Source organism: Microtus ochrogaster, chromosome 8 (assembly GCF_000317375.1).
Source record: "Microtus ochrogaster isolate Prairie Vole_2 chromosome 8, MicOch1.0, whole genome shotgun sequence".
Lineage (NCBI taxonomy): Eukaryota > Metazoa > Chordata > Mammalia > Rodentia > Cricetidae > Microtus > Microtus ochrogaster.
In genome coordinates this window covers 14,777,620-14,787,998 of record NC_022015.1, presented here as the reverse complement: position 1 = coordinate 14,787,998, position 10,379 = coordinate 14,777,620, and the positions used below count along the sequence as shown (strand labels likewise).

The following is a 10,379-nucleotide window of genomic DNA, read 5'->3' as shown; positions in this document are numbered from 1 at the left end:
CAGCCCCATCCCTAGCTCCGGCTCGCGCTCCGCTCCTGAGCTCGGACGTCTCCAAGCGTCCCACTGCGGCTCCCGGAGCGTGGCTCTCAGTTGCTTGCGCTCGTGCCCCGGGATCATCCACAGCCCTGCACTCTGGGCGCCCGGCCGCGAGCCTCTACTCGGGATCCTTGCGACCGTGGGCAGCGGCTGCCGCGCCTGTCCCCCTGCGGGAGGTAGGTGACGCTGTGGTTCGGGGCTGGATGGGGAGCCGGGCCTGCGCGCCCCGCTGCAGCGGCGCCCCGAAAGGCAATTGGGGAGCTTCTCCGGTTGCCAAGCTCCTTTGGGGCGCAGTGTTTGCGCCTGTAAAGTAAGGGGTGAAAGACTGGCAAGTGGCGGGCGCCGTTCTGGCTGCACCAGGCATTGCATGCGGGCCTCAACCCTGGTCTCCTCTATGTCCCGGGTAGCCCACCTGTCCCCTGAAGCACCCAAGCGGCATTCCGCTCACCCGTTTCCCTACACCGGAGGCCTGTGCAGTTCTCAATTCCCGGAACGTCCAGGTTTGTGCAGTGTATGTCCTTGCTGGTTGGAGGAGTTGGGGTGTTGGCAGGCGTTGGAGACATGTGTGCCAAGGGGCTGAACGTTAATATGCAGTTGGTGGCGCGGGGGCGGGGACCTCCCTGGTAAGCCCCGCCAAGATTAGCTAGTGTTAGCCAGGGAGGTTGGGGGAAACCTGCCTAGTTGCGCCCTGAGTGTGACCGATCGCGTGTATTGCGGAGGAGTGAGATCTGACTTGGGGATGCTGTTCCCTGGGGACGTATTTATGGTTCCTCCGTGATGGGGCACTCCCTGTCTCGTGGCCACAGGACTAAGAAAGCTGATTTTACGGAGGAGAAAACCGAGGTCCGGAGAGGTCTCTAGACCTCCAAAGGCTAGGTGGGGAAAATAGAGGGGTAGACAAGGACTGTGCGTGTAGGGGATTAAAAATGAAGTTTCGGGAAGACTTCCCTAGGAGGTGGCGTTTGAGCTATGTGGAGAAAGGAGAAGGCCCAGGCTGTCTTCAAAGCTCGACTTTAAACACTGCTCTTCTTTCTCTGCAGGGCCAAGAGATCCTCAGAGAGGAAGGCAAGCAGTAGTGTGTGTGTGCGGGGGACGCTCCCATTTATCCTGGGGGGGTTTGTTCCAAAGAAGGGGGCCCCACTCAGTTCTTAGAGTCTGAGAGCCTTGCCTGTGCCTTTCCTCAATGGCCCTGCCATGCTGTCCACACACAGATATTTTTCAGCCTCTTATCTTGCCCTGGTCAGACTAAGAACCAGAAGGTCTTGACTTCACCGGGCTGGCGGCTGTTAATTCCCACTTGGGAACTGCATGGAGGAACTTGGGGGTGCGCAGTAGGATCGAGGCTCAGGCTCCATTTCTGCTCTAATTCCTGTTGTGAAGGAGTAAAACTTCAGGATCCGGGCAGAGAAACCAAGTAGTAACAGCTGGACAGACTGATAAAGAAGGAAGGCTTCAGGTGCAGATGAGGCCTCCTGTCGAGGCAGCTGCAGGAACCAGTTGAACCCAGGAGGATCCCAGGTTACCATAGGGTCTACACCTGGGATGACCTTGGGTTTGAGCCCTAAAGCTTGTCGGAGAGGGACTGTGTGGGGGAGGGGAGCACGGCTGGCTCAGGTTGAGAGCACTTGCCCCTGAAATGAAGGGAGGAGGAGCTGCTGGACCATGAGGACTAGGTCGCCTTCACCACACATCTGGTGGCTCACCCATGCCTGTGGCACCATCTCCAGGGGACCCAGTGCTCTCCTCTGGCTTCCACAGTCACCTGTATACACACACACACACACACACACACACACACACACAACACATACATACATTCATGAATTAAAGAATATCTGATTAAACTCTTGCAGCCAGGACCTATAGGTCCAGACTACGAGGCTCCAGAGGAAGGGAAGGGTGAGTCACTAACACAGTATGGTAGTAAAACACAGAGAAGCATTTCACAGGCTGGAGAGTCGGAGGTGAGTGTAGGCTGTGAATCTAACCACTGGGCACATCATTTACCCTCTGCAGGGCTCGCCTGCCTCTGATTGCTGGACCACACTGGAGTTTCCTTTAGTAGGTCTGGAGTGAGGGTCCCAGTTTGCATTTCTTTCCCAGGGGTGGCTGCTAGCCGCTGCTGGGTTTGCTGGTTGAGGAAATGAAGAGTACATCAAAAGTCCCTGAATCTGGCCAGCATTGGTTTTAAACCCAACTTCCCAGCTTTCTGGCTGTGTGATTATAGGCTAAATCTCTCTGTCCCTCAGCTTTCTCACCTGCCACCTGGGAGTCGGAGGCGGTGCTGAGGAGGGGCTATATTCTTAGATCTGATAGAATAGTGTATCGCTTGGCCAGGAATCAAGTTGGTGATAGATTGCATAAGGAGAAGAGCTTGGGACAGGTGCCTGATAGAATCAAGTGTGCTGTGCAATTGTGCAATTCCTGTGTGCTAGAATTCTGTGTGGAGAGGGAGCTGGTTTCCTCCCTGAAGCTCAGAGAAGGTATACAGCAGGTGCTCTGTAATGGCACAGAAGTGAGTGAGCAGCTGAGTGGGCCTGGACATGGTGCAAAGTTATTTAGGCTACCTTTCGTTGGCCTGAATGCTATCACATGGTCTCACCAAGGTGCAGCAGATCCTGGGAGACACGGTCACTGGCTGGGCCAATCGAGGCTGCGCTAGGCAGCACCCAGCTTGTCCCTGATGTCTTGAGCACTGGGCTCATTTCTCAGTTTCTTTGGAACAGAAAAAAAAAACCAAAAACAAAATACAGGCTAGGAAGGTAGCCCAATTTGTAGAGTGCTTGCCAAACAGGCACAAAGCCCTTAGCCCTGATAAAACCAAGTATGGTGGTGCATGCCCATTAATCCCAGAATTCAGGAGACAGAGGCAGAAGAATCAGAAGTTCAAAGTCAATCTCCTTCATAGGGGACTGTAGGCCAGTCTCACTACGAAGAACCCTGTCTCAAAAGAAAAACAAACCACAGGCAGAGCCATAATTGGAAGCTCAAGATAGGCTGCGCTGTGTATGTCTTGGCCAGGGCTTGGCAGCGGAGTTCTGCTTTTAGGAGTGGACCTTGTCCTGAACAAGGATGTAACTGGAGGAAGCTATGATGGCCTGTGTCTGGACCCCCTATCCTTGTGGCACCTTTACTCTGTAGTACCTGCCGTGACTCAGACACTTTTCTGCTTTGTTCTATGAGTGGGGGAAGGGGGTAGGATCAGGAACCAGAAATGAAGCATCAAATGAGGGTCTCGTTAATATCCAGAGCCTTGGCATGCACTAAGGACTTGCAGACAAACTGTTAACTATTAAGAGCAACAGTGCTTTATGTCAGAGTAAAAGGACCAGGACGTCCACACTGGCTTCCTCCATTGGATTGCCAAGATGTCCACACTGGCTTCCTCCATCAGATTGCTTGTCTCCCACTTTCCAGGCCCAGATCAGTTAGCTTCCACATGAGTTTGCCTTCTCCCTGACCTCACACCTCCACAGGTTCAGCTGCTTGGAGTGCCTTGCCCACAGGGCCCAGAGCTGTCTGTCCCCTTCAGGATCGTGCTCACCACTCTCATCTCCCCAGAGGGCCTCCTTTCTTGAAAATCAGCAGATAACAAACAGTAGGGGTGACCAGCCCCCAGCCCCACCATGCCTAGCATAGGATTGGTGCTGGGAAATACCAGCAGCTGTTCCATCCTGACCACCCCCACTCTTCTCGTCACCCCCACCCTGCACTTCTTCCCAGGTCCCATTACACCCGGGAGCCCAACAATAACAACCCTTCTAAAAGTGTCCATATCCTCAGCCTGGGAATCTGAATATGTGTGGCCTTATACAGCAAGAGAGCCTCCTGAGAGATGAGTAGTGGGGACATTGTCCTGAGTCTTCTTTATTATACTGCAGGGTCCTTATAAAGAAGAGGTAGAAGCCAGGCATGGTCACACACACCTTTAGTCTCAGCACTTTGGAGGCAAAGGCAGGTGGACCCCTGAGTTTGAGGCCAGTCTGGTCTATAGAGCAAGTTCCAGGAAAACCAGAACTACACAGAGAGACCCTGTCTCAAAAACAACACTAACAGCAAAAATTATAGATGGATAGATAGATAGATAGATAGATAGATAGATAGATAGATAGATAGATAATAGATAGAATGATAGGTAGATAAATAGATACATGATAGATAGATAGATAGATAGATAGATAGATAGATAGATAGATAGATAGATAGGATAAGATAGGATAAGATAGAGAAAGAAAGGAAGAAAGAAAGAAAGAAAGAAAGAAAGAAAGAAAGAAAGAAAGAAAGGGGAAGGAAGGAAGGAGACATGATCAAGGAAGCAGGAATATTTAGGGTTAGAACTCCATTCTCACCACTGGGAAGGAAGGAGGGAGGAAGAAGGATAGAAGGATGAGGAGGAGAAGGGAGGAGAGGAAAGAAGTCTGGGAAGACAAGAAAGAAAGGAAGCAGGCATAGACCCTTGATGCCAGGCTGTTGGTTGTGGAGCCCTTAGAACCCTGCCCCCCAGCTGTGAGACAGGAGCTTGGGTCATTTGCAGCAGCAGCTACCAGTTGCCACGTGACTAGAACAGGCTTCAGCCTGGGGCTGTTCCAGTCCATCCTGGCTCATGGCAACATCTGGAGTTTCAGTTGTTCTGGAAATGATTGACATTTAGTAGGTGGAGACCACTGATGCTGCTAAATGTCTGACTTCCCACATGACGTGTTGCCCCTGTGAGTAAGAATTGTACTAGCTCATTGTCAATAGCACGGGCAGAGAAGCCCGTACTTCCTGGGGAAGAGAGCAGCATGTTGTGTAAGCGTGAGGACTGAGTTCAGGTCCCAGCACCTACCCTGGGATGTAGCCAGGCATGACAGGAGTATTCCTGGGACTTGCTGGCAGCTGGCCTTGTTCCAGCCTCATTGAGAGACCCATCTCAAAGGAATAAGGTGGTGTATGATAGAGCAGGAGACTCAACATATATATATATATATATATATATATGTAAAAAACACAGGGGCACAGGCATCAGCTTCCTGGCTGGCAGGCACAGCAGCCTGTTTGGAAAGCCAGGGGCTAAGTTAACATTCATTCTGCTGAAATACAAACGCTGCAGCCTGGACCCTGCTCACACAGATTTGTCATTGTGCAAGAGTTCTTTGTTTAAAACTCAGCAAATGACATTTTAGAGTACAAAGCAGAAAAAGATTATAGCTTCAATGAACAACATGCACAAGGGGGCTTTGGGTTTGGGTTTTAGTGTTTAATCATCTTCTTTGCACTGGCTTGGTGTCCCCAGGACTTGGTGTACTCCTGGCTGGTCACACCAGGGCTACAGTGAGCCTCACTTCTCAGGACATGCTCTGTGTTTACACAGGTCAGACTGTGAATGTTCACACAACAGGAATGGTGTCTCACTCTTCCAACTACCGCCCAGAGAGAGTGCCAAGCCTGGCACAAACCATCTGTGCAGGTCACAGGAATGAACTACAGAAAAAGGCAGCCATCTCCGGCTGGCATATGGGACACTGAGGTGTTACCACCTGGGAAGTCAGTGGCCTGGTGACATGGGTGAAACCCCAAGAAGGAAAACCAAGTCGCGGAAAAATCAAAAAAGACTATAAGGTGGCCTGACGAGACCTTTGAGACAAACAGATCTAAGTTCAAGTCCTAATTTTGCCATGGCCAGCTGAACAACCTTGGGCTAGTTACTAAATTCTTCTGATCCTCATTTTCTCTGTGAAATTTATTCACTTCTTAGAGGGAGCAGAGCAGGGTGGGAAAGGAGTGACAGTGGCTCCTGTCATCATCACACACATGCAAACATGCTGAGTGGAGCACCTGGCATGCAGCCAGCCCTTCAAATGTCTGGTTTGTCTTGTTTCTAGAAAAATCCTCTCAGGATTTTTTTTCTTTGCATCTTATCCATCTGCAACAGCAAAGTCCCATTATCCCGCTGTCTCTTGGTGGCAGGAACTCACGCTAGATTCTGAGGAAGGTGCTGACAATTCTTCTGGGCAGGAAGTTCCTGCCGGGTACCTGATGGATCAGGCAGAGCCACCAGTGGGGGTGGAGCGGGGCTAAGCCCTGATGATCATACCAAGAAACCCACGCTGAGATCTTAGGACGTAGAAGTCGGGTGTGATAGTACAGCCCCGAGCCCAGCACTGAGAACCCGGTCAGGCAGGGTGATACAGAGTTCGAGTAGATTTAATAGGAAACAACAAGGACCGGAAAGTATGTGATTTTAACTTAGGTGTGGTACCCAGCAAGAGGGCCTCTGGTATAGTGGGAAACATTGTAGCAACATCTGAGTGTGGAAGCTTCGCTCTACTAACAGTTGCAAAGGTTTTTCACAAGAGTTGAGAAATACATGATGACCTGTGGCATTACAAGTGGCCCTGACAGGAAAGGGGGTGTATTTTTTAACCATGTGCTTTCCTTTTTCCTAGTGCTGGGATGGAGCCCAGGCCTTGCATATACTAACTAGGCGAGGGTTCTGTCACTGAGCTACAGCCCCAGCACTCCCCTTTGCCACTGGTGTCAGGCCCACATTATCCACAGTAGGTGGATACTATATCCCCAGCTCCGCCTTGTATGTTTAGCGATTTGTAGTTGTTGTTTATTAGTACTTTGTTCATGCATACATGTATGTATGTGTGCCATGTGACTGTCTAGTGCCCTTGGAGGTCAGAAGAGGGTGTCAGATCCCCTGGAACTGGAGTTATAGACAGTTAATGAGTCACATGACCTCTGAAACAATCACTGTGATTGAGCCATAATGATGCTAACCAATGACGATCAATCATAGAGCCCAGAAGCAAACACAGGTGTGCTGGAACAGCTTGGATCCCAGCTCCTTCAACCACGTGTTCCTGGGTAGAAGCGAGTACATCTTGAGAGCAGGTGTTTATAGTTGTCTGCGTACCCTGGGCTGTGGGCAAAGGTTCCTGGGCATATCCTACATGGGCACTAGTCAGACCAGGGCAGTAGTAGCAGTGGCTCTGGGGTGCTGCCCCAGAACGGCACCCCCAAGCACTGAGGGTGAGCCCCAAGGAGATCCAGCCGCCACTGTGGTTTGCCCCTTGACCTGAAGGCCTTGCTTTGGTCATTCCAAGCACAGTCTCTTACGTCCACAGCTGTTTGCTGTAGACCCCTGAGGAAGCCTGGTTTTGCTGCTTCCCAGACATCCAGGTCCCCATCTGGCTGGGACTTAAGGCTCAGCCTCCCAATTTACACAGATGAAGATGATTGTCTTCCCTGCGTCTTGGCCTGTACTAGTATGCTGACCGACGGTTACGATTCTGCACCCCAGGTTGATGGTGGTGAGAGAGGCAGGAACAAAATCTGAGCCAGCTACTTCTCTGCAGACACTTCTCCCCAGGTGTGTCAGGCTGGGAGGGGATGTTGTGAGTGCCTAAGTGAGCAGCTTCTAGAAAATTCTCATGTCTTGTGAACTAGGGTCTTTCTCCTTCCTTGGATTTAGGAGCCCATAATAGATTGAGTTTGCTATGGGACTGGGGGCCAGAACTGGAGTTGGAAGCTGAGGTCAGGCCTGCTGGAGTTTCTTAGTATCTGGAGAAATCTGACTTGCCCCAGGTGCCTGTCTTCATGTGCCGAGGGGAAATGAAGCCACCAAATTCCAACTTTGCACTGTGGCTAGTTTTCCTCAAGTGTCCCCAGCCAGGCATCTAGGCATGTGGAAGTGTGGTTGGAACCAATACAATTAACAGCTTGTAGTAAGGGAAAAAGGAACAGCTAGTGCAATAGGTTATGATCTTTCAGGTTCTGATATCAAAGTATGGTGTGCACGAGCCCATGACTAGGATGCTGTCCCACGATATGAGACCTGTGTGTTGTGTCTGTCAACCTTGGGGCGTGGCTTGTACCTCATGGCCTAACAGAGCTGCCTAAACTCAAGCAACCACACCTGCATTCTAGCCAGAACTCTAGCCTTTAAACATCTTTCCCTAAGGGGCCAAGGAGAAGGCTCATAATGTAAAGGGCCTGCAGCCAAGCCTAATGGCCTATGTTTGGTCTTTGGTCCCTGGAACCCGTGTGGTAAAGGAGACTCCCGCTAGTCTCTGACTTCCCCATGAACTTTGTAGCGTGCCCCCAACCCCAGCTAAGCAAATCAAATAAATGTTAAAAACAGCAACCAACCCTTCCCTAAAGTTGTATACGGCCTTCTGCTTCTGAGTCAGTAAGCTCAACCTGGGTATATGGTGTTGTGAAAACATTTCCACAGAACGGAAACTTCCCCTCTGGAGGGAGAAGCTCAGAAAGACTAATCGGGCTCCTCCTGCAGATGTACAGACAGCGAGCAGTTGCTGGGGAACAGACACTCTGCAGCTAGGAGAGCTGCCCACAAGGTAGGCACGGAGCTCCAGGTTGCAGCTTTCTGAGTTCTCACCGTGCTGGGGCAGGCTGTAGATGATGAGCTGCCTCTGAGTCACCCCTGTTCCTGGTAGTGAGTAACCCCTTTGGTCTGCTTGGAGGGACATTTCTTTTGTCTATCATCACCGCCCTGTTAGGAGAGAAAGGACAGTTGTTCGTGTCTCCCCAGGAGAAGTCTCACAGCTCATGGTCTTGCCTGGCTGTAAAGTAGTCTGGAAAACGCAGCCCTTATCTGAGAGACTATGTGCTTAGCTCTGTAGGAGCAAACAGCTTTGACAGTTGACAGGTGCTATCTCAGCTTCCTTAAGAGCAGATTGGTAACACATTGAAACTCGCAACACCAGGTTCTCTCGGTTCTGGATGCGTACCAAGCGCCTGCTGGGTATAAGGCATAGTGCCAGGCAGTCACAGCTGCTGTCAGCAGCGGTTCCTGGTCCCCGGGGTCAGGAGGGTGTTTATCTGTGGTTCTGTCTCAAGGCTTCTGTGAGCTAGCTGTGGAGGCGGACAGACCACTTCCCCTCACAGAGGCTGCCGCTGTCAAGCAGTGGGGGAGGGGTGGGCAGGTAGGGGCTGGGAGCTGAGTATGACCACAGAGCCCTGATCTGCGCCAGTGGCCACATTCTGCATCTCAGCTCCAAGCCACACTTCTTAGTGTCACAGCTGACGCTGTGGGTGTGGCACCATCCTAGCTCCCAGGGCCATTGACCTGGTTGAGTCTGTTGGCTTTATGGGCACCACACTGTCCCAGTCTGTAAGGCTGACTGGGACACAGCAGGCTCTGGGTTTAGGAGCTTCAAGCCCCAAAGAGGATCAGGTGGCTCTGGCATCTGTCCCAGACTGGTGACTCTCCTGCTCTGAGGGTAAGAAACAAACTTGGCAGCTGACATGAAGTTTCAAACTGGGAGCAGAGAAATCAGTGTGTGGCCAGCATGCTAAGGAATCGAATAAAAAGATAAATAGAAGATCACTGAATGCATTTTATCAAGGAAGGCTAAGTACAGGGTTTTAAGATTCTAATTTCCATTTTAGGAGTTTGTACTGAGTTGTTAGAATGTAAATGTATGTCCTGTTTCAGTAGCTGCCGAGAAAGTGCCAAGGCCTCGGAAGAAAGAGATGGCTGAAACAAAATTAAACATTACGCCGGACGTAGGGGCACTAGGAACATTTGTGTAAGGTTTTAAACATTTGCTTAATTGTGCGCGTACAGACACTTGTGGCGGTCAGAGGACTCTTTGGGGAATCAGTTCTCTTTCTGTCATATGGGTTCTGATGAATTCTCATTGCCAGGCTTGTGCAGCAAGCACCTTTACCCACTAAGCCTCTTGGCAACCCCTCTCCCCTTCTGTGTGCATGTGACAGGGTCTTCCTGTGTAGCCTAGGTGGGTCTGTCTGGAACTCACTATGTAATCCAGGCTGGACTCGAACTTGCAATCCTCTTACCTCAGCCTTCAGAATACTGGGTTACAGACGTGAGCCACAAGCCCAGCTTGTTTGCAAGTGGCTGTAAGGACATGTTTTCATTCCTTTTGAGCTGCATCCTGGGAGCAGAATTGCTGGACCATAAGGAATTGTCCAGCTTTTCTGTAGCAGGTGCACCACTTTGCGGTTTCACTAGCAACTGTGGGTTCCAGTTCCTGGACGTCCTTGCTGACTTTTATTATGGCCCAGCTTTAAAATTATATCCTAGTGGGGTGTGACTTTCACTTGCATTTTTCCCTAATGACACCTTTTCATGTGTACACCAGCTATTTGTGTGTGCGTTTAAAATTCTTTTTGCTTTCTCTCTCTCTCTGCATATGTGTAGGTGTATATACATATATGTGCATGTATATACATGTGACTGTGGAGGCCAGATGAGGGTGTCAGGTCACTGAATCTGGAGTTACAGACAACTGTGAGCCACCCAAGATGGTTACTGGCTGGAAACTGAACCTGAACTCAAGTCCTCCAAGAGAGATTGTTGCTTTTTT

The 10,379-nt window shown here is 50.5% G+C and overlaps 1 protein-coding gene across 1 annotated transcript in view; it reads left to right on the top strand.

The window, feature by feature from the left end:
• Eef2k (eukaryotic elongation factor 2 kinase) overlaps nt 1-10,379 on the top strand; it is a 60,426-nt gene continuing 50,047 nt past the window's right edge. Inside the window, exon 1 of the mRNA XM_026781149.1 lies at nt 1-212. The gene's annotated coding sequence lies outside the window, so the exon portion shown is untranslated. The remainder of the gene's footprint in view (nt 213-10,379) is intronic.